We start from the raw sequence: 25,253 nt of genomic DNA on the forward strand, positions 1-25,253 counted from the left end.
GTACCATCAATAATGAAAGCTGTTGACATATCTATTAATCACCCAGGCCAGCATTTTTTCTGGGACAGACAACGTGACTATCCTCACACGAAATGAGATCATCCCAGCCACAACAACGAAAAAAAGGATATGCCTCACATTTGCTTTCTTTGTACTAAGCTCGCTCCCTGCGTGAAAAAAAAAATCAGTTCATTCTCAAGAAAGAGCCAAAATTGGTTTGGAACGATAGATATGCCAAGATTTTGTACCTTGCTCTGTGACCTAAAGCAAAAATGACATGAACATTGACAAATTTGACAAGGAAATTTGTGCAAAAAACAACTTCTATTTGGCTAGCCAAGCAGCAAATATGTCGGATGATATGCTTTATTAAGCAATCCATTTTTCAGCAATAGCTACACCATCTGCAAAGGTTAGTGTACATCAGACTTTTACAGAATTTCATCTGCTTCTCCAAGTTGGTGCACTACACTACCACATTTTTCATGTACATACAATTTTAGATGCAAATAGAATACTTGATGAAAATTCTGACCTTCCAGACTGACTCTACTACAGTAAGTCACTGTGTCGAAATAAAACACATTACTGGCAGGCAGCTCCGTTAGTGTCTAATCTATTGCCTGTGGAAATAAAGACGGATATAAAAGTTTTTTGGCTTGGATTCTGGAAGAAGGATAGATTTATTTTTGGTTGGCGAGAGCGGTTAGGGGGACGGTGTTGGATGATAGGCACCTTTAATGCCCCCCTTGAAGTCAAGTCCAAAAAAATAACATCCAAGTGTATAAATTATTGAGGAGACCATGATCAAACTGTTGGACATGAGTCAAAAGTCGACATGACTCATGCCCTTTGTTGCAGGAGTTCTGTGCTGGGGACAGCAGAGGGGAATTTATAAAATAAATATTGTTTCTATGTTGGTGCACTGGATACATCCATAGGAAAGGAAAGAATCAGTGCTGGTTGCTTTATTAGTCCCATCGATTTGTCACATTACTGGGCACTGTAATTTTCCACACAAGCGCATAAATTAAGAGCAGGGGTAGGCCATTCAGCCCCTCTAGCCTGCTCTGCCATGCAATAAGATCATGGCTGATCTGATTGTGGTCTCAACTCCACTTTCCTCCCATAACCCTTGACACCCTTGTTGATCAAAACCCTACCTAACTCAACTTTGAATATATTCAATGATCTAGCCTCAGCTGCTCTCTGGGGAGAAGAATTCTACAGACCAGCGACCCTCTGAGAGACAAAGAAATTCTCCTTATCTCAGTCTTAAATGGGAGACCCCTAATTTTTAAGCTGTGTGCCCTGGCTCTGGAACCCCCTACAAGGAGAAACATCCTCTCAGAATCCACAGTGTCAAGTCCCCTCAGGGCCTTATATGTTTCAATCAGATCGTCTCTCATTCTTCTAAACTCCAACCTGCTCAACATTTCCTCATAAAATAACGCCTTCACCCCAGGAATCAATCGAGCCAACCTTCTCTGAAGTGCTTCTAACGCAATTATACCCTTTCTTAAGTAATGTGTCCAAAATGTACACAGTACTCCAGGTGTGGTCACACCAACACCCTGTAACAAACTTTTATACTCGATTCCCATTGCAATAAGCTACAACATTCCATTTGCCTTCCTAATCACTTGCTGCATCTGTATACCAATTTTTTGAGATTCCACTTTTCCACTAACTTCCTCAAGCTCTGTTTGCCCAGACGTGCAAATACATTAAAGAGAACATATCATTCAGTTTATTAGTTCTGTTAATTTACACAATCTAGTTAGTGCCTTGCATTTAATCAGAGATAACTCATAGCACTTAACTTGTAGTTAGTTTTTTATATAGGAAGCGACTTATGAAAGTTTTGTGTTTTTTAATAAGAGATTCAATATAAAAAATGCTTGTACCATTGCATGAACTGTGAATAGGGAAGGGACATATAAACAAACTCTTATAGTAAAGAGGATAGTTTCTATCCTGTCAACTTGCAAGTGGGTAATTTTTCCATGATCTTGGGAGGTCTCATCAGATTGGACGGTGAGATGTCCTATGGCACGATATCCTTATTTCAAGGGTGGGATATTCCGCTGGGATCAGCTGGTCCCACCAAAAGCCAATGGACTTTTGACTGGACCACCGAATCTCCCGGGGCAGGACCTGGTATGACAGGGCCGGAAAATCCTGGCCCAACTTCCCATGATAAGGGCAACACCTCACAAAAACTCCTCCTATCGTGTGCACAAACAATGAGAGGAATCTCCATGTACTCAATGCTTCCATCGTGGGCTGCATTCATTTTTTGTGTAGGAAGGGGATTGACATTTTGCTTCAATCAACTGAAGGATACCAATGTTAATGGAATAACAGAGTTTTACAGCACAGGAACAGGCCATTAAGCCCAATGGGTCTAGGGTGTTTATTCATTTAATTCATTTCACCCTCGCAGTACATCTCTGTTTCTTCCCCCCCCATGTACTTACCTAGTTTCCCCTTGAATGTACTGATGTTATTTGCCTCAATTAATCCTTGCGGCAGTCAGTTTTTCATTTCAGTAACAATATGTTTCCACATTTGGTGGAAAAACCATCAAGATTTCCACAGACAAGCACAGATGAAAGGTAAAAGGTCCACCTTCGCTCCCTCAGCCATGGCTTTTAACTGAAACACAGATGGTCACTGCCCATGGCACCAATGTGATATCCCAATCCCACAATTTCATCCTTCTGCCTCTTGAAGTGATTTTGACAAAGTCGTGAAGGGTGATGTTAAATTGAGCACGGTTGTGGTTCCTTTAAGAACTAAGCTATGACTGCCCAAACTCATTTCCCTTATTGTGACTGGATTCAAATGTAGGCCAGTGGGGTGAAAGAGTGGTGGACGAGCCCAATCCACAGCACATCCTTCTGATGGTGCTTATTGACAGTTATCTATGGCTTTGGCTTCCATCAGCATCTACTCATGGCGTCCCCATGCCCCACCCTTTCACACACAAAAAAAATCAGAACATCACAGCCACTCACACTCTCACATCCTGCTCCAATTGCACTGGACCTGCAGTGCACTGTGAACAATCTCCTGTTTGCAAGGCAATCTTTGAAAACATCACTAGGTGTTGTAGAGAGACCTTCTCTTCATTGTATTCAGCATGGCCGGAAATATTTAACTTGTCGGATGCTACCGCCCGGTACTGTCCTATTGCTGTCGTTGACTTCTGTGTCACAGTGGCCAGCTGAGAGCAGAAAGCTACATCTGGAGATGCTGAAAGGTTAATGCAACAGCAGCAAGTGACAAACGCCCAAAATATCAAGGATCTCAGTCACTGTGGAAAGTAACATGAAGCAGCCAGCCTAGAGGTTGTCCATCTCTTTTATACTGGGCTGATGGGACATAGGCCAGGCCTGTGAAACTTCTCATTTCAAGAAGGCTAACAGCCCCTGAGCACTTAAGGTTACAATCGAGCCAAAGTTAATATCCACCCTCCCACCACACCATAAAGTGCAGCCACCCTACACTGCACAATCCATAATATCTCACTGAATCAGCCAAACTCTAAGAACACATCAAATTATCACAACCCTTAAACATATATTGCATAGAATTTACAGCAGAGGGATGGGTCATCAGCCCAACTGGTCTATGCCAGTGTTTATTCACCACACCAGTCTCCTCCCTCACTGCATCATTTCCAATATGTGCACAGCCAGACTAAAATATCCTGTGTGACAATATAGTTCAGTAGATGCATACATTGTATGTAGCTACTCTCTTTTCCTATGCACAGTGGCAGCAGTGTGTACCATCTACAAGATTCACTGCAGCAACTCACCAAGGCTCCTTCGACAGCACCTTCCAAACCTGCAACCTCTACCACCTAGAAGGACAAGGGCAGCAGATGCATAGGAACACCACCATCTGCAAGTTCCCCTCCAAGTCACACACCACCCTGGCTTGGAACTATATCGGCATTCCTTCATTGTCGTTGGGTCAAAATCCTGGAACTTACTTCCTCTACCACACTGTGGGTGTACCTACATCACATGGACTGCAGCGGTTCAAGAAGGCAGCTCACCACCACCTTCTCAAGGGCAATTAGGGACGGGCAATAAATGTTCACATCCCGTGAATGAATACATTTTTAAAAAATTCTTTCAAAAAATGGTCCCAGTTCTCTCTCATCGTCACCTAGTATTGCTGACTCCTGCTGGATATGGTCCCTGGGTACATGAGTAACCTGGGAACCTGGACAGTGAGCAGACAGTTCCAACTGCATTACATGAACCTAGTCTCCACATGCACGTATTTAGGAGCAGGAAAGGGAAACCCAGCCTGAACTTTGACCTATTTGGCCCATGGAAATAAAGCCAATTGCCCACAAACCAATCCAACAGACACAATGGACTCAACGTCCCTGGGCAATATGCCTCAGCAGCAGAGCAAGCAGGGTACTTTTCCACTAACTCAATAGAAAAAAGACCTCACGTCTTCTTTATACTGGAGAGTAGAATGTAACAAAGGTATGGGGATAATGCAATAAAAATGCACATCTCAATAACGTTAGGCTGCTTGACGTCCTAAGTTACTGACAAGAGTTGTTGCGTAAGGAAATTGGGGATCACGTTTAATTTGGAGAGGGGGGTGGGGAAAGTTCCCTAGAAAGTAGGGTGGCTATAGGCTTTTTTTTAGCCAGATTGATATTAGCCGGGCTTTGATTCTACTTTCCAACCTTCGAGATCAATGCTGTAGAATCTTGAGCGACCATTGTTTCTCAGAATTTAACACTTCAAACTTTGTCACGTTTTGAAAGAACTGATGAGGAGTAATTTTAACGGCTCACAATGCTGTGTAATAGTTGATCCGAGATTGCCCCCAGAACCCCATCACCGGCAGTCAAAATGGCCCCCGGCGCCCTTAACTCTAAACCAGTACGCACACACCATGCCACTACTCACAATGGTTCAGATGGTCCCTTATTAATGCAAGATGTAGTATTCTGCCGCTAAGAGGCAGCTGTGACCATTAGGGCTGACCCTTTAAGACTACAAAGCCTAATTGCTGGAAATAATTCCAAAGGTCATTTGGAGATTAACTGCAGTTAACAGAATTAAAATGTGTAGGTTGGCAGATACTTGTAAATTTCCGGCCTCCGGGCCAGGAAAAACCAGCATGAAATGGTTGCGTTTCTTTCTGATAGTTTTTGATGCATTGACATTTTGCAGTACAGCACTCTCAATGTATATAGGCAAAGAAACACGTAGAAGATCCTACCTGGAGCATTTGACTGTAGGTGCAATCCCTAGTCTTGGTGAGTTACTTGATTTCAAGTAGGCCAATGTTAAGGTTACAACAAGTGGTCCTCAGTGCCAGGAATTAATCAGGGACAGTTCCAGCTCCTTATTGCATTTTAATGACTTTCCTCGATGTGTGTAGCCTTCAGCTGAGGATACTTTCAGCTTGACTGTGATGCAGCTCATGGTTGAATCACTTGCCAACACTCACCCAGGATCAGAGGTGACCCATGGAAATGAGCTCCAGCAAGAGTTACTGTCAACCAAACCTACGTGCTTACGCACTTGCATGGCTTTTCTGTCCTTTCCACCATCTTTGCGTTTGTAGTTAAGACTAGGGGCGGAATCGTCCACTCCCATTGGCGGCAGGCGTGCTTGACGGTGTGAGCGGACAATATGGCGGGAAGGCAAAGAGTCAGTTTTGCGCTGTTGTGAAACCAATTTGCAATCGTCCACTCCGCCCATCAATGGCGGGCCATGTTTCCCGCACATCAGGAACTTCATTGTAATACATCTGCATATCATCATGAGGCCAGCTCACCAGAATCATCCCCTTGCGCTGGGTCATCTGAGCACAACGACACGATTGCACGCCGACGTGTTTCACAACTGAACCATAAGTGACGTGCACCTGGCGAGATGCACTTTGCTCGGGACTTTGAGGATTGTTTGTCTACCTTGCTTCGGACAGCACTTGTGGTCCACAACGCCAGACTTCGCAGGCAGCACCACATCACTTTCGGGGGATCGTGGGAAGTATCCACCAGACCAGCCGTATGTTGGGGGTGGCTTTTCAATGACTGCAGGGTTAGGGCTCGGTTGGGGAAGGGGGAGGAATATCCTCAGGCAAGGGAAGAGGCTGCACTGGGGAAGGAGGGTATCCCAGGTTGTGTGTGGGGGGCACATGTTGATCTGTTCAGGTGGCCTCAAGATGGTGAGGGCTGAGGAGGCAGCCTCCAGAGGAGATGAGGCCAGATGGAGATGTGAGGGTGTGTGTGAGAGAGTGAGTGGTGATGTCCCTTGAGCTGGCAGTGAGTGAGATGCCAGTGAATGTGTGATGGGTTTGAGTGTGAGTTTAGAGTGATGAGATGGTTACCTTACCCTGGCTGCACGGATGAGATCATGCATCCTCTATTTGCATTGGATGGCCAACCTCTTCTGTGCAGCATTGGCACTGATCACCGCTGCCATCACCTACCAAGCCAGAGTGGTGACATTAATGGGCCTCCTGCAGACAGACCGGGGATAGAGGGTATCATGGCGGCTCCAACAGTGTCCAGAAGGCACCTCAAGGAAGTGTCACTGAACCAGGGGCAGGGGTGGGCTTCACTCTTCTTGACTTTCAGGGCCATGTCTTCATGGGTGCCCTCCTGTGCTGGAAGCACTGAGAGGTGTGCGCAGGGCTGCACTTTAAATACGGCGCCCGGCGTGAGGGAACAGCGAGGTGACGGCTTGGCGGATGAATTGGAGACCGCCCGCCAGTGAAAGGGCATGTTTCCCGGGAATGCATGATTAATGAGGCGGGGGTAGGGATGATACAGCATGAAAACCCGCTTTTGCGGCCAATTGGGGTAATAAGTCATTTTTCCCACCCGCTACTGCACTTAGTGCAAATCTGGGATGTTTCTGGCCTAGAATTGGGATGGACACCAAATGGTACAAATGATGTTCTTCATTTTAGTGTCACTGGGCCATGCGCTGACTGACCAACCTGGTGGCAGCAGGAATCACTGAACAATTTGGCGATTGACAGTTCCCAGTGCGGACAACCTCCGTCTACCAAAATAAACAAATACGCAGGGGGAGGGGGGAAAGTAAGGGTCCAGGGTGAATCTTACGTTACAGTTAAGATTGACCTTTGCTGGTAATCTCCATCGAATGACAGTTAAAGCGACAGTCAATGAATGGAGTAGTAGACCTGCATTAGCGTCAATGCACGGAAATCATTTAATCATTCTGGTTATTAATTTTTGTTTGCATATTTTATATCAATAGGCCACAAACTAGAGGAAAGAGAATTTGCAATATTAGAAATTTGCATTTCACATGGGTGTATGCTCACAATATACACACACTCAATATACTATATAGGTGTGTGTGTATGTGCCTAGAAGATATCTGAGTCGTACATCACCTAAACCAACAAGGAAAAGCGTCCTTGTGACGACAACTGTAAACTGCATCCAGTGTGCACGGTAGGATAACCAAGAATGTGTAGTCCTGTAGATGATTAAATCAATAGAATCTTGACAAGACTTGTTGGTACATGCTTCTTTATTCTACGCAATTCCTTTCCATTGTGAGGGGCATTTATCACGCTGCCTGTCGGCTAATGGAGATTGTTGTTTAGCCCACACTTGATAGAAGGCTGCGATTATGATGCATGTCAATAATTACTGAGATATGACAAAGGAACAAAGAGCAGAGCCCACGGCTGCTGGCCTTTCAACACCAGGCATTCACTCTACATATATAATATAAAAAAAAACAACCTTCCCTGTTTGATGCCATTCCCTGCCATTCTCCGATATGCGACATCCAAGGGTTAATACACCCAGATACCGCAGACAATAGAATGAGCTTGACTATTGCGAAGAAGGTGGAATGCATGAAAAAAAAAAGAGGAAAGCTAATGACAGGTGTAGCTGTAAATTCTTCATTTTGCATAGACTGATTGCATGGCTCCACTTGTGCACTCACTTGTGACTTTACAACTAATCCTGTTTGTAAGTTATTATTTATCTTCACGAAAGTTTGTCAAACTCGGGCTTTGATTTTTTTTTTCCCCCTGATTTCCCTCTTGCAGCTCGCTCTCACACATGCTCCCCATATAATTTATGACTGCCTCTGGTGCTGATGACAGATTATTAAAAGTAGAATTAGTTTTTTGCGCGGAATTTTTCCACTGGGAATTGGGAAGGCAGTGCTCTCTGCAGAAGGTCTCCGGCGAGGTCTCCATTACTAATAGAAGTTTTTTGATGGGGTGAAGAGACTAATGATTTGAATTTACTGTGGCAGGAATCACGTGGGCTGTAAAGCATCAGTCGAAGAGACTAGAGGTTAACCTCTTCCCTGTGGAGAGGTTTATTGGATTGTTTAGCGGCAGAAGGATAATGTTTTTTGTCATAGACTGCTGCTGCTGCTGTGCAGAAGTTAAACAGCCCGGCTTTAGAAAGGGAGAGAGAGAGAGAGAGAGAGAGAGAAAGAGAAGGAGGGAGGAAACAGAGAGCAGGAGCAAAGATAAAATGGGGAGAGGAGCATTGTTGCAAGTGTGCAGCGGAGGAGGGAGGTTTTTTTTGCTGCTTGAAGTGCGATTTAAAAAAAGGTAAGGTAGGCGCAGTGCAAAGTGTCTGACAGACACCTGTACCAATAAGGGGGTGGTGGGGTGGGGGAGGAGGGGGGGGGGGAGAGAAAAAAGATGCAAGTGTTCACCTAGTGGCCATTCAGAGCTTGTTCTCCCAGCATGCCTCAGCAGCATGGGAAGCAGAGGGGAGTCACAGTGCAGCTGGGAGCCTGAGCTTAATCTTATGCATCATTAAGCACTCAGCAGCAAGCCAGCACTGCTCATATACATCATCCACGCTTAATAAACATAATGATGACATAAGATGTAATTCTAGATGAATTTTCATTTTATAGGGAAATGGAGAATTCCTGTAGAAAAAAAAAAGTAAATTATCTGGGAAGTGCAAAATAAATGATGTTTTTTCCCCGAGATGAATGGATTTGTTTGACGCATCAAAAGAGCAAGAAAGCTGGCAATTCCTGTTTTTTTTTTTAATCACAGGGCATGATGGACAGGCTGGGAGACCCTGAGTCCTGTTCATCCATCACGGGTTTGTGGAAATCTGGTGCAAAATAAAAAGTGGAGTTTCGCCGGTTTTTAACTCACGGGGAGGAAATTGAATTCCTGTGAAAAGTCCGGGGCGGGGTGGCGGTTTTAGCATCAGGCAGCAGAGGGGGAATAGAAGGGCAGGGTAAGGCAACGAGCATGGATGCCAAGTTCCCAGGGCTGGACGAGTGAGAGGGCAGTGGTCTTAGCCCCGGGAGTGGGGAGGGGTTGGGGGGGGTGGAGAATGGATTTGGAGGGGGTGGTAGAGGGATGTTGTAGGGGGCAGTGGCTGTGGCACTGGTCACCATCACTTGCCGGCTCGAATTGGGACTGGAGGGTTATGGAATGACACTGGCTTGGTACAGTTCCGATCTTCATTCATTAACGTTTTATGAATGGTGCATTTAGTTCACGCACGGCCTTTGCCTCTTCAACCTTCCGAAAAATAAAAATAAGCCCTGGTCAGCAGCCCGAACCTTTTGGAAATGAGAAATCAATCTACAGAGCGCTCCGAAATCAAGCACAGAGAGTGTCGATGCTCTGAAAACCTAAACCATGACAATATAGGGAAAACACATTCCATATTATTTCAGTTAAACCAAAAACTGTCCCCATGCCATATACAATACACATCCACAAATAAAAACTGTTATATGAGGTCAAACCTCATTTAAATCAACATATTTCAACATCATTGAAATACTTAATTCATCTCGTGCAGCTTTTTCAAAGGTAAACTCCAATTTTTTGGCAGTGTTTCTATTAAACGGCAAACATGCTTGGCCACTATTATTTTTGCAAATGCTGTAAATTACTTTCTGCAAAGTCTGACGTTCAGAAGCAAAAATGCAGAGTTGGAGGTCGGATTGTCAGTTTGCGATTGGGAAAAGGGCAAGAGTTTCAGGTTGGTTCTGTGAAGTGGCCCACATGGCAAAAAGGTTTGGGATGGCACCCGGGATAACCACCAGTGTTAATGCCGAGTCCCACCATCACATGCCCACTCCTCGTGTGGATTGGAACTTCCAGTAATCTTCGCAAAGTTATGTGGCGGAATGAGAATGAGTTGACCCAGGGGCAATAGGATTTTATTCTTCTATCTTCTTTTACTTTCCATTCCATCCTTTTTCACACGCTCTTCCCCTTACATCTCATTTCCTTTTATTTCTCACCTCTCGCTCTCTTCTTTTTGTTCCTCTGTTTCGCTTGCCTTCCCCTCCATTTTGCCTTATTACCCCATGTACAAATAGGGTGGCCAAATAATAGCAGCCATATCAGGGGTTGCGCAGAGACCTGAACAACCAGGACAAAAGAAAAGCGCTGGTTACAAAAGAAAAGTGAATCTTTTTGACAACAAAAAATATATTGGCCAGAATTCCCCCCACCCCCCGCAGCCCCCTTGGGTGGGTTCCCCTGTGGTGGGGCCAGTGAGCCATTGACATCTCTGTTCACAACGGCGGGAGCAGGAGATCCCATTGGCGTGATGGGCTGGAAAATTCCAGCCATTGTCTTATTCCTAGCTGTGTACGTGTGCAGTGAGCAGTTTTGTAAAACTGTGGACAGAAACACAAAGTCCGATCCCAACAGTTTGCCACTGCCAACTACAGGATTGATGTGAGAGGAAGGATCTCCCCCTTCTGTCCTGCAGATCCTACAGGTATCATCAGTCCCCCACACCTCACTCAAGCCTAGATTGAGATGGTATCTGAAGGTTATTTCACTATTGATAGCCTCAGAACTCAAACTAATCCTCTTCTCAACTGATGGCCCCACTCACACACTTATCCAAAATTGACCACTGTGATACCAGCTAGGGACAGGGACCCAATGTCACTTATTTTTCCCTACCTTAGCCCAGGGCTGAAATGAACTGAAACGCGAGAATTAGATTGATGACTAATATCATTGAGTAGGGGACTTGTACAGGTCGCAAATCTTGGGATTGAGAGGGCAACATCAGGCAAAGTTGCTACTGGTGACTGCTGCCAAGTGATCCATTGTGGTGTGCGTGTGTGGGTTGCAAGTGAGGACAGGGATAGAACTGTAGAGAATCATAGAATCATACAGCACAGAAGGAGGCCGTTTGGCCTATCATGTCAATGCTGGCCCTTTGATCGAGCTTTCTAATTCGTCCCACTCCTTTGTTTTCCTGCCCCCCGTAGCCCTGTAGATTTTTGAGCTTGTGTTGAGCTGGGCTGTATTTTCCCTAAAATCAAATAGCTTTCCAAGAATCACTGTCAAGTCTCATCTCCGGATAATGGCCAATGGAGTGAGCTATCAGAGGACAATTAAAGAACTGTGTCCTCCAAGGGAAAAGAGGAAGGGAGAATCCCTGCAGATGCAGGGAACACAAGAGAGTGAGATTTCCTCCCTGGTGCAACTCCCGTGTTTTCTGTTGCAAATTTCTAATGTTGGTGTTCGAATGCGCTGCCTGAATTGATGGTGGTGGCATATTCAGAGGTAACTTTCAAAAGGGAATGAGATAAATATTTGTAAAGGAGGCATGTGCAGGGCTGTGGGGAAGGGGCAGGGAATTGGGACTAATGGGATAGTTGTTTCGAAGACCTAGCACAGATACGATGGGCTGAATGGCCTCCTCTTTTGTGCTGCATAATCCTATGAATTGTAAAAGTAAGCTAGTCCAGGCCAAATCATCCAGCCTGTGCTTTGAAAGAGGCCGTTGTACTGCTATGGATAAGGGGCAACCAATCAACAGGCATCTTATTAGCCAGAAATAATCAGGCTGAAGCAACTATGGAGATTGGAGGACCCAAAGACAGGCAGACAAGTGAAGCAGGATTAGGGCGGTTCGTATACAACAGAGCTAGTGAATACTAGCTGGACCAGCAACAGGCAATCTTTGGTTCGCACACTACATGACCAGAATGACCTGACAACACTATATGTGGCAGAAGGTGAGCCAGAGGACCTTATGATGTGACCCTGATCCAACATACTGATAAATCCATCCAAAAGATATTCATGAACATCAAGAAAGGTCCCAAGGTGAGTGAGTGAAGTGCAAACACCGTACCCAACAATCAAAAGGGAGCCCATCTTATCACTAGAGTCTTATTATTATATTGACAGATGATATGCAGTCAGAGTGAAAAAACAAATCCTTACAGCTATTGTCAAAAATAATATGAAGAAAAGGAGTTGCAAATTGGGAATGAATGAACATCATGCTTCTGAAAATCTGGTGCAGATACACAGGTGAGTCATCTAGCATTTAATGGAGCATAATTTAATGACAAAGTCATTGAGCAATGCAATATATGCAAAGTGCAATCTATGTCCTACATTGTGATTTATATTGTTCTCACCATCACTGTAGTTGTTGCAGGTAGAGATAGAGCTAGAATGCGGTGATATAAATATCTGCCAGCCATCGGTGGAAAGGGATGTCCATATCATTTATTAGTTTTTAGCACTCTCAAGGAGTTACCTCGTACCTAAGATTTGTGGATGACCAACCACAATCAAGCCAATGAATGTGTTGATTTAGTAGGACAAAGCAGTCCACTTCACTGGCACCTCATTCACCACCTTAAACCAGTGCACCATGGTTGCAGTGCTTACCATCGATAAGATGCACTGCAGCAGCTTACCAATGTTCCTTCCACAGCACCTTTCAAAATCATGACCTCTACTGCCTAGAAGGCTGTGGATGCATGGGAACACCACCCACCTGCAAGTACCCTTCAAGTCACACACCATCCTGACTTAGAAATTTATCATCACTCCTTCATTATCACTGGGTCAAAATCCAGGAACTCCCTACATAATAGCACAGTGGTGTGTCTACACCATAAGGACTGGAGCAGCTCAAGAAGGTGGCTTACTGCCACATTCTCAAGGGCTATTAAGGATAGGCAATAAATTCTGTCCTTGCCAGCGATGCCCACATCCCATAAGTGTATAGAAAAAGCGAAAGAATGTTAAGTCTTATTAGTCTTGAGATTCATGAAAGTACCTCTTGCAAAAGAGTTGGAGCGCAGTTACTGATTATACATTGCATAATCCTCCTCCTGCTTCAGGTGCCATGCCTTAAGAGGGTGTTGGCGATTATCGATTGGTCCATGATTATGCTTGGCAAAGTACTTCAGTGGTTTGCTTTTGGCTTCACATTGAAGAATCACAATGCATTTTTTCCCTGTGCTCTGTCCTCAGATACAGATCATCCAAGATCAGCTCTAGAGCCCCTCCTTAGTACAAATCATCCCCACCTGTGCTAGCACATCACAGCACCATAGAAGTAACAGCCTTCTCAGAAGCACCTGTTGATGTAATAGCCTACAAGGTCGAGGACAGACTTCAAAGAGGCCAGAAGGCTCATTTTAGAGGTCCACATGACTAGTTATCATTCCTCAACTGCTCAGTCAAGGCATATTGAAGCAGCCTATGCCCAAAAGCCAATCATCACCCTGACTTGGAAATATATCGCCATTCCTTCACTGTCGCTGGGTCAAAATCCTGGAACTCCCTCCCTAACAACGTTGGTGTACCTACAAGACATGGACTTCAGTGGTTCAAGAAGGCAACTCACCACCACCATCTCAAGGGCAATTAGGGATGGGCAATAAATGTGGCCCACCCAGCGAAGCCCACATCCCATGAATGAATAAAACAAAATACTTGTATCCACTATGTCTATTCACTGTGTGTGTACCTACAGGCATTGTTTGCATTCATTATCCTGTGTACAGCTGTTAGTATAAATTATTTTTATCCATTATTTAGTGTGCATTTATTTTTGTATATTATCTGGAGTTGTGCCTCAGTGGTGGCACTCTCGTCTCTGACTTAGAAAGTTGTGGGTTCAAGTCTTACTCCAGGGATTTGAGCACAAGGCCGACACTTCACTGCCTCCCTACCTTTTTCAGATGAAACATTAAATCCAGCTCCAACCAGTCTCTTGTGAATGCTAAAGATGCCGTGGCCATACTTGAAGAAGAGCTGGGGAGTTGTCCCCAGTGCCCTGGCCAATATTTATCCTTTAACCAACGTCGCTGAGGCAGATTATCTCATTGCTGTTGGTGGGAGCTTGCTGTGCGCAGTTAGGTTTCACTCCAGTACAGCGGTGACTACACTTTGAAAGTACTTCATTGGCTGTAAAGTGCTGAGATCATGAAGGGAGTAGTCTTTTTATATCTTTCTGTATTCTCTGTCGAGTGTATATTTACATACGTCACTAACAGAGAGTGTGTAGGTAGGAAAAGTAGTCAAAAAGGTTAATGGATTGTTGACTTTTATCTCAAATTATTGTACTCAATTTCCTAACCTGCTACAGTGAGATTTGAATTCACAATGTCTAATGTGCCAGTCCAGCACTATACCCCTGGGATACTATACCCTGTGAATGCATGTCATCCTTTTGGAAGTTTTATATTTCTTTGTTCTTTATTATAAAACCTAACACCTTAAGCTGATGGACAATATTGCCCGATTGGTACACGAGGGCCGAAATTTTGCTCTCGAGTCAGGAGCAGAGAGTTAGGAAAAGTCCCGACTCTGCAAGCCCAACCCAGGAGAAAGTGCCCTGGATATTCTAATTTTCATTCCAGGGGGCAGGTGTTGATGGGAGTCAGGCACAATGTCCCCAGAAAGAGGTCAGATGCAGCCACAGGGGCTGCCGGATGCAGGAGCGGGTTGCGTGAAAGGCTTGCCTTGGCGCTCGAGGATTTATAAGGTAAAGAGTAAAACAGAAAACAGCCTCTACCTCTCACCCCTCATACCCCCTCACCCCCTCCACGCTCCCGATACCCAAAACATGTCAACTCTTGCCACCTCATGCCCAGACCTACCCCCCCATGGTCCTTCATATCCTCCATGCCAATCTATTGCCCTCTATCCAGCCCATGGCTCTTTATAGCCCTATGCTAACTGAGTGATAACTCATGCCAACCCATGCCCCCCCACACCACCGTTTGTCCTTACATCCTCCATGCCAACTCACCCAGTATCCACCATGGGCAGACCTCAGGAGCCAGGCTGAGATGAAATAAAATAAAGTTTTAAGTCCCAACTCTCATTCATAAAACCCTATTAATGCATTCAAATCCCTTCAATTATATAATCTCTTATAAAATCAAACATTTCATTCAAGTACTTAAACCCTTATGAAAACTGCCATTTGTATTCATAGCTTTAAATCAAATTCTTTATAATCATTTGGAGCTGTCAGTCAAACTGTGGACTGACAGGCACACCACTGTGATAATGATAGGTTATGGTATCAGCCATGCAGCACTAATCCTATAATGATAATCCTCAGGCTTATGCCAAAAGACATACTGAAATTGCAAGAACCGATTTTTTTAAACTGCAGACTGTTTCTTTTAAATTAAAGGGCAGGAGATTTAAATGCCTTGAAAGCTTGACAGTACCACAGAGATTATCCACTTTTTACACACATTCATGTCTACTCTTACAAAACTCAAAGGGCACCTTACCTCTCCCAAAGGGGTACCTGAACCTAACCAAAATTATTCCATAGATCTTTCCAAAAGGGTATCCTACCTCTCCAAATATGCTTTAGTTTATGTCAATGAACATTTTTAAACTATTATAATATTTGTAACTTTTAGGTTCTTACAAGAATGTCTGATTTCTAAACTCCTGATATTCTAATGGGCAGTGGTGTCTTGATCTTGATGACACAATTTTTGTGTCTGTCAAAAGTAACTTAATTTAGCCAGCTGACTACCATGCCAGAATGTGTGCGGGAGGGAGCGAGAGGGAGTAAGTGAGTTGTATGTAGGTGTGTATCAAGAGAAAATGGAAGAGCTACAGTAATAATGCAGAGGGAGAGAGAGAGAGAGAGTGTGAGTGTGTGTGTGCATCAATAAGGACAAAAATCTTACAAACAAAAGTTTTGTAATGGTACTGCACTCTTCCTTCCATCCCCACGAGACATGCACAGATTTACATATTTCTATAATTGATGTGTGAGCAGAACAAACATATTTCTTTACTTACCTGCAGCGAGTCAGGAAACCTACCCATCTCTTTATCTTCCACAGAAGCAATCAAAAAATACTTACAGCACTGTCTCTGAGCACTTCTTTCACAAATGTCTGTCTAGATCCTTTCAATGACTGTGTGTAACATACTCCCACTCCCTTCTCGATGGTTTAATTTCCAATTCACCCAGGGCAGTACCTCAGGGGTTTTGCTAGTATGTGTAAAAGCCCTGAGTTTCACACAACAGTTATTTATATATATATATAAATATATAAAACGCCACCAATTCATAACTGAACAAGGATCTTCATATTAAAAAATAAGAGATACAGGGAAGGAATACATGTTGGTCTCTCTGGGACTTTGAGGTAATTCAGCTTCTCCCGAGATGCCACCAACCTATAGAAATTTCCAGTGGCGATTGAACTGTGTGTGCGGGCGGGATTTTCCAGCCCTGCCCGCCGCCGGGATAGTCCGGTCCCACCGGAAGTCAACGGACTTTTGGCTGGGCCGCTGAATCTCCCGTGGAGGATCCCGCCACACCGGGACTGGAAAAGCGCGGACTGCGTGGTTTCAGAACACGCCATCACTTTTCCACCACAAGCGGGATAGGGTAGAACTACGGTACTGTATACCCTGCACTACCTACGAGCAGAGTCACAGAAGATCAGTTATCGTAGCGAATGAGGAAGAAAGACTTTAAGTTTTATAGCACCAATTCACAGCGTCAGGATATCTCGAAGGGCTTCCCGCTCTATTGGTTACTCTGGAAGTTCATTCTCTATTTTTATTTCAGCAGACACTGCAGGAAACTGGGGCACAGCAAGATCCCTCAACCGGGAGCCTCATAAATTTATGGAGATCATGCATTTTAAGAGAATTCAATGCAATTTTAGTGAGTGCCTGATCAAGGAAGCCATCGCAGGTTTTGCCCAAACACTGAAACAAATCTGTAGCAGGACTGAGGACAGACCAGGCTGTGCTGGTAAGTCTAAGGTTTCCCATTGTGGGGGCAGGGGGAGCAGGGGGAGCAGGGAGTTCTCCACATTGTATCCCACAAGGAAACTCATAGCCACCCCTGCCCCAGACCCCCCTTCCCTCCTGACGGACCCTCCTGAAAACCAAGGGTAGCTCCTATCTGCTCTGCGCTTTCTCCATGCCAGTTCTGAATGAGAAGTGGATTGATGTCATTTAAATGAAGTTCCGGCGTCAAAATGTCTCAGGTCTGAAATTTAGACCAGAGAGTGCGTTTCACGCTCAGCCACATTTTTCTTGACTCCAGAAATGTCTATTCCAATTCTCTCCTAGCTGACCACCTTATCATCCACCCTGCCAAGCTGAAGCTCATCCAAAACTCCCGCTGCCAATGTCCTGACCCATGCCAAGTTCCGTTCACTCATCATTTCGTCACCACGGTATTTGCTGACCTACATCAGTTTTTCAACTTTTTATCCTTGTCTTTGTGCTCAAATTCCCCCAATGGCCTTACCTCTGCCTCTTTCTGGAACCACACACAGCCCTAAAACCTTGCAAGAACTCTGCGTTCCTCCCAGTGTGACCTCTCGTACATCTCCGATTTCCTTTGCTTCTACATTCGCAGCTGTTCCTTCAGTTGCCTTGGCCTCAGACTTTGGAGTTCCCTCTCCACCTCTCCTTCACTCTGTCCTCCGTTAAGATGCTCATTAAAACCTACCTCTTTGACCAAGCTTTTGGTCACCTGTAATGAATCTCCTTAGTTCAGCGTTCAAATTGTGCCTGATATGCTCCTGTGAAGCATTTTGGGACATGTTATTATAGGAAAATAGGAATGTAGGAGCAGGAATGGGCCAATCAACCCATCGAGCGTACTCAGTCATTCAATACGATCATGGTTGATGATCCACTTTAATGCCTTTTCCCCCACACTATCCCCATATTGGCATTGCCATTTAGAAATTTATCAATCTCTGCTTTGAACACACTCAATGACTGAGCCTCCACAGCCCTCTGGGGTAGAGAACTCCAAAGATTCACAACCCTCTGAGTAAATTAATCTTTCCTCATCTCAGCCCTAAGTGGCTTCCTCCTCATTCTGAAATTGTGTCCCTGGTTCTAATCTCCCCAACCAGGGGTAACATCTTATCTGCATCTACCCTGTCTATTCCTTTAAGTATTTTGTAGGTTTCAATGAGATCACCTCTCATTCTTCAAAACTCTAGAGAATACAGGCCCAGTTTCCCCGATCTCTCTTCATAGGACAGTCCCACCATCCCGAGAACAAGTCTGGTGAACCTTTGTTGTACTCCCTCTACGGCAATAATATCCTTCCTAAGGTAAGGGGTCCAAAACTGCGCACAGTACTCCAGGTGCGGTCTAACCAAATTTCAATACAATTGAAGCAAGACTTCGCTAATCCTGTACTCAAATCTTCTTGCGGTAAAGGCTAATGTGCCGTTAGCCTTTGTAATCGCTTGCTGCACCTGCATGTTAGCTTTCAGTGACTTATTAACAAGGGCACCCAAGGGCACCCAGGTCCTTTTGTACATCTACACTTTCTAATCTCTCATCATTTAAGAAATACCCTGTGCATCTGTTCCTCCCACATTATATTCCACCTGCCATATTCTTGCCCATTCAGAGTCTATCAAAATCCCCCTAAAGCTGCTTTGCATCTTCCTCACAACACACATTCCCATCTAGCTTTGTGTCATCCGTGAACTTGGAAATATTATATTTGGTCCCCATATCCAAATTATTGATATATTGTGAACAGCTGGGGTCCGAGGGCTGATCCCTGCGGTGCCCCACTAGTCACAGCCTGCCAACACGAGAATGACCCGCTTATCACTACTTTCTGTTTTCTGCCTGTTAACCAATCCTTAACCCATGCCAGTATATTACCTCCTATCCCATGCGCTTTAATTTTGCTAACCAACCTCCTGTGGGGGACTTTATCAAAAGCCTTCTGAAAATCCAAGTACACCACCTCCGACAACTCCCCTTTATCAATTCTGTTAGTAACATCCTCAAAAAACTCCAACAGGTTCGTCAACCATGCTTCCTGTTCATAAATCCATGTTGACAATGCCGTATCACATCATTATTAACTGAGTGTCCATTTATTACATCCATAATAGATTCAACATTTTCCCTAATACTGATGTAAGGCTAACAGGTCTATAGCTTCCTGTTTTATCTCTCCCCCCTTCTTAAATAGCGGGCTGACATTTGCTACCTTCCAATCTGCAGGAGCTGTCCCAGAATCTGTAGAATTTTGGAAGATGATCACCAATGAATCCACTACCTCCATAGCAATTTCTTTCAACACTCTGGGGTGTGGATCATCAGGTCCTGGGGGCTTATCAACCTTCAGTCCCATTAATTTCTCCAATACAACTTTCTCACTAATACACATTTCCTTCAGTTCCTCATTTTTTCTAGTCCCTTGGATCTCTAATTTGGGAAAAGTGCTATATGAAGGCAAGATGTTGTTGTCGAAGATGTATAAAAGGAATTTCCGGTGACTGAAATATTGGTGCCTACAGATTCCCAATAAACATAGTGGTTAACCAATAATAAAGAGGCTTGGATGCCCAGAGTTCAGCTCCCACAAATGCAGTTTGAAAATTTGAATTCAGTTTAAAAATAACCTGGAAATAAAATGCTGGCATCAGTAAAAGTGACCACGCGTTTTTTGTATCGTTGCAAAAAACCTGGTCACAAATGTCATTTAGGGAAGGGAAGCGACTAGTCCTTACCCAGCCTCACAGATAGGCAGCCCCAGGCCTGCACCATCATAGTTGAGTCATAACTATCCTGCGGTGTGATCGAAAACGATATTCGGTTGGGTCCAAACCATCTCCGGGCAGCTTGCAATCAACCACAAATGTTGGCTTTACCAGTGATGGCCACATCAGAAGTGAAATGACAGCACATTGTGTACAGGCCACAAGGGTCTACACAAAGATTGATTCCCTGCTTATTCAACTGATCACAATCAGGGCAGCAGCTGGGACACTAGACTGACCCCAAAAGAAAGCAGGGGGGACGGTGGTACAAGGGGTCACTTGCATTTATTAGCACCTTTCACCTTCTCAGGATTGCCTTACATGTTTCACCACCAATTTGAAATGTAACCACTGTTACACGAAGGAAAATAGGGCACCCAATTTGTGTGCAGCAATGTCCCATAAAGAGCAATAGTGAAAGTGACCAGATAATTAGTCATGTTGGGATGAAAGATAACTATTGACCAGGACATAGGCAGAACTCTGTAATCTTCTTTGAACAGTGCCGTGGGATTTATCCAGCTGAGAAGGTGGACCCCGAGATTGGGTGATGGTCATGGTTGAGTACAGGATACAGCTTAGCTGTAAAGCTCCATTGGCCCAACAGCCTGCTGATGCTTATGTGTCAGATCATAGAGGAAGAATAAGCATCTGTGTCCGACACTGGGGTGCTGCAGCATCTGTGCTCTTGTACCCCAGAAAGTGTCAGCAGTTTAAGACAAGGAGGGTTTAAAAGTACCAGCATAACATGATAAACTACTTTGCTATATCCATACACTCATTGTGCTCAAACATAAAAGCATTTAGTAGTGAATATGATGGTAATACAGTACCCAAATAGATAAGTGTGGTTATGTACTCATAAAGTACCATCTGCTCCCTTTACAGAGTAAGGAAAACCCAGTGGACCATGAACTGTGCCCAAAAAAAGCACCACAGACCTGAGCATTAAGCATCACATTCTCTGATTGTTGTCATCCACAGGTACTACAGCATAGAAAGCACATGATGTTAGCACGGAATGAAGCAGCATGCACTTGTGTGCAGAATTGGTTGCTGATGAGCGGTGGACTGACACAGATGCCCACATGTTTTTCGCACACTGTGATGCACGGATACATTGATCTTGGTGAAGATGCTTTCAAAAGGAGGTGTATAGGAATTGGAAGGCATTGTGCCAGCCTGGGCCCTATGCAAAACCCAAATTTGCATTATTACCTCCTATATAAGTGATTAAATGGGCAATTATTGTTTGCACAGCAGTTTGAGATTGAACAATGGATGCTGATATTCCCTCCCACCTCCATGGATGTCCTGAGCCTCCTCATCGACTGTTACCACATAATGCCCCAGGTAGCTGTACAGTGGCAGTGCATTGTTTGCCTGAGATGGATGGGCACCTCTCGTGCCCTTTGCATTCAGATCATGCTCTTCTTGTGCCACTCTCGCTCCAAAGTGATAGAACACTCCATCCATACTCCTCTCTGTACTCTTCACCTCTCGAACTGCTCTGAGAATAATTGGAGATCTTCCCTTCCCAGGCCTATACAGCTGCAGAATTCTACATTAGTTCATCATTCATACTTTTAAACAAAGCAGGAACCAGGAAAAAGATGACTTACTTTCACTTTTTGCTGGCCCCTTTTAGAGGGAGTCAGTGCTTAAATCAGTATATGATAAATTGCCCAGTGACGCTTTAATACAGCATTGCACTACCAGTTTTTGTTCACACCCAGCTTTTCAGTAAGGTTATTAAAGATTAGATTGCTAAGATGAATGTCCTTTACCCCTAAGATCACACAGGAGTCCTCCAGTTGCACCACCGTGACCTTGCCAGTTGTTTTGTGTAATTCCCAGTTGGAGTCACGTTAGGGTCAATTTTCTACTTGTTCACTAGAAGCTGGGCTGAGAATGTCCATTCCACATGGGACTCCCACAGACAAAAAAGAAGGAAATTTCCACCCCATTAATCTGGACTGCATTCATGCTCATGCCTTTGATTGAATCCAATGGACTGCTCAGTCAACTGATTACAATGGCTAATATCACACTGGCATGGCCTACCTGTGTCTGAGTTGCATCTTACAGGCATCTCCTTCTCGAATAAATTGTCTTCAATGTCCTTGGTCTGATTTCTGAGAGTGTGCCAGCTCGAGGCTGATCTTAATGAATTTTAATGTGGTTGAATTTCATCTGCATTATTTACTGTTAGAGATTTTGGGAATAACTAGCGAAATGCAACATTTCTAAACTCTCCATTGGGGGAAAAGGAAAGCAACTCAGAAAGAAGAGTTTTGAGACCAGGTTGGACTTTAAGGGAGGAAGTGATGACATTTAAGCTTACGGCTCATTTTACAACACTCTGCTGAGTGTCATACCCAGCCAAATTCCCCTTTTATCTTCATATGCCTTTTTAATGCATGCTGCACCATTATAACCCAATGTGTGCATTGAGTTAATAGTGTAAGAATCACATCATATGGTGAAGAGGAGGAAGATTGCGATTGTTTTCTTATTCTGAAGTTGGTAACCTTCGTTTAATAGGCTGCAATATAAAAGAGGAGTCATATAGACTTTTAGAACAGGATTCTGTAGTCGAAGGATCTGGTGCCTAAAGGGTTAACATGGGACTGAGTACAGTACTGCCCATGCGATGATGTAAGAAGGCACATGACCTAGAGTGAAGGGCAGTCTAGAGATGGGTAGCAACATGTAAGGACCTAGTATGGGATCCTCTCCATACCTTTACCCTCTGCTGTAAATGTGCACATAGTTCAGTAATACTAATAAAGGCTTCTTTGTAACTTCAGCAAGACTTCTTCATAATGTCCAAGCAGTACACATCACAGGTAGCGACAACAGCACAGAACAGTTTCAAGTCGTTAATGTGTTGTAAATTCAATATGAAATTGTCTTGGTATATGTAATAAAGGAAGACCTGTAATTGAGGGGCAGGTACATATTTTCCGATCAGCAAGTTATTCTCCAGATTTTCATCTCCAGCTACTTGTTTCCCTATTGCTTGGAGATCTTGCCTGAAGCAGGATCTCCAAATGCGTTCCTGTTGTAAGGGTGGCCGAGTTGTGCGGTTAGTAATCGAGTTAATCTGCAGACACTTCTCAAGTGGAAACATAGAGTCAACAGGAACTATGGGCAGAATTTTACAGCTCTGTTTCGGTGGGGACGGGGCTGTAAAATGCGGCGAGACATTATAAACACCATTGACTTCAGCGGGAACGTAAAATCCCACTGTCGTAAAATTCTGCCCAATATGTGTGCTTTCCACTCCAACGCTATCTCTCCACTCTCTGCTGAGGGAGCCCGTGCTACTCTCCTAATGGTTACTATAGATCATGTGATCTATCCTCTTCTACATTGTAGATTTCATTGGGCTTCTTTTGTTTACAAGCCTGCTTGAATCTTTCCTTGCGCTGCCTCATCATATTTCCATTTCTGTGACAATAGTAGCATTCGATTTTTTTAAACTGCCAATCACTAAAAGGCTGATTGTTTCCACCTCTCTTAAAATTATTCTTCGATCTCGCAGCTAAGTAATTTTTCTTAATTTTTTGGCTGTTTCCCACTTCTTGGTAGAATTTCCCTTTTTTGCATGACTTTCGCTTGAGGTTTCCCGCCCGATGTGGAGGACATTTTGCACACCCTGTATTGCTTTTGAATCTCTTACTGCGCTTTCCATGGCCAGCGCTATCTCCAGCGCCTTCTTGAAATCCAGATTCACTTCGGACAATAAGCTTTTCTGAATAGTGTCCCCTTTCACACCACACACCAAACGATCTATGAGCATGTCATTCAGAGTCATACCGAACTCACAATGTTCCGTTAGCTGCTTCAAATTTGCCATGTAGCCTGCAACTGTCTCAGGGCTCTATTTCATGAATTAAACCTGAACCTCTGCATCGTGACTGAGGGCTTGGGTTGAAGTGACCCTTCACAAGGTCCATCAAAATTCTTTGAATCTGGGGCACTGGGTGCCATCAAACTTCGAATCAAACCATAGGTTTTGCTTCCAAAAGTGCTCAAGAAGATCACTCGCCTCTTCTCTTCCCCCATAATCTTGTTCATTTGAAAAAAGAATGTGAGGCGTTCTATGTATTGAGACCAATCACCTGTGGCTGGTTCAAAAGGATCAATTTTCCCAAATTGTGGCATTTTGAGAGAGGATAGCTTCTTCAATTCTAACGGAGCTTGCTACTTACAATCACTGGGCGAGGTACAGTGCCCATTTCTTTCTAACTGGATTTCTTCTGTTCAGTTGTGTTTTATGCTCATCGCCAGTTTGTTGTAAGGGTGGCTGAGTTGTACTGGAACTAATAGAATTGATCTGCAGACACTTCTTAAGTGGAAACTTAAAGTTTATTTACAATATAATCAGCAGCAACTACACGTGTGCTTCCAACTCCAACTCTATCTCTACACTGTCTGCTGAAATAGCCCATGCTATTCTCCTATTGGTTACTACAGACCATGTGATCTATCCTAACAAGTATTATTCTTAAAGGTACATTACACACTAAATAAAACCAAAATTACTACAATTCCAACATTTTTTTCATTCTTTCACAGGATGTGGGTGTTGCTGGTTAGGACAGCATTTATTGCTCGTCACTAATTGCCCTTGAGAAGGTGGTGGTGAGCTGCCTTCTTGAACCGCTGCAGTCCATGTGGTGTAGGTACACCCACAGCGCTGGTAGACAGTGTTGAGCTTCCTGAGTGTTGTTGGAGCTGCACACATCCAGGCAAGTGGGGAGTATCCCATCACATTCCTGACTTGTGCCTTGCAGATAATGGACAGGCTTTGGGGAGTCAGGAGTTGAGTTACTTGCCGCAGGATTCCTAGCCTCTGACCTGCTCTTGTAGCCACAGTATTTATATGGCTAGTCCAGTGCAGTGTGGTCAATGGTAACCCCCAGGATGCTGATAGTTCCAAAATGTTGGAACTATTTGAAATAGTTCCATTCCCGAAAGGTTGATTCTCCCCAAAACCTGCCCATCATTAAATTTGTCTTTAGAAGTCTCATCCCTTTAAATTTTACCCTAACACACTTTTCTCCTTCCACTGAAGTGTCATCTCTTGACCTGTCTCGAGTTTCCACCTGGAGTTGTGAAACATTATGCAACTGAACATAGAAAAGTGAACTGTGTCTAACTAACACTTGTGATTGAGTTGGGAGTTGAAGCAAGGCTGATCGAAACGAAGCAAAGCAAACTTACTCCTGGAGACAAACATTAGCCCTGCCGACTAGAATCTCAACTGAAAAATGATTGTTTCGAGGGTAGTGACGACCAGAAAACTTGATCCTAATTCTCTTTTTTTCAGCCTTGGAATGCATGCAGCACCAGCATTTATTGTTCATTTCTGATTGTGGTGATGAACCTTCCTTTTTA

Source organism: Cetorhinus maximus, chromosome 27 (genome assembly GCF_964194155.1).
Source record: "Cetorhinus maximus chromosome 27, sCetMax3.hap1.1, whole genome shotgun sequence".
Lineage (NCBI taxonomy): Eukaryota > Metazoa > Chordata > Chondrichthyes > Lamniformes > Cetorhinidae > Cetorhinus > Cetorhinus maximus.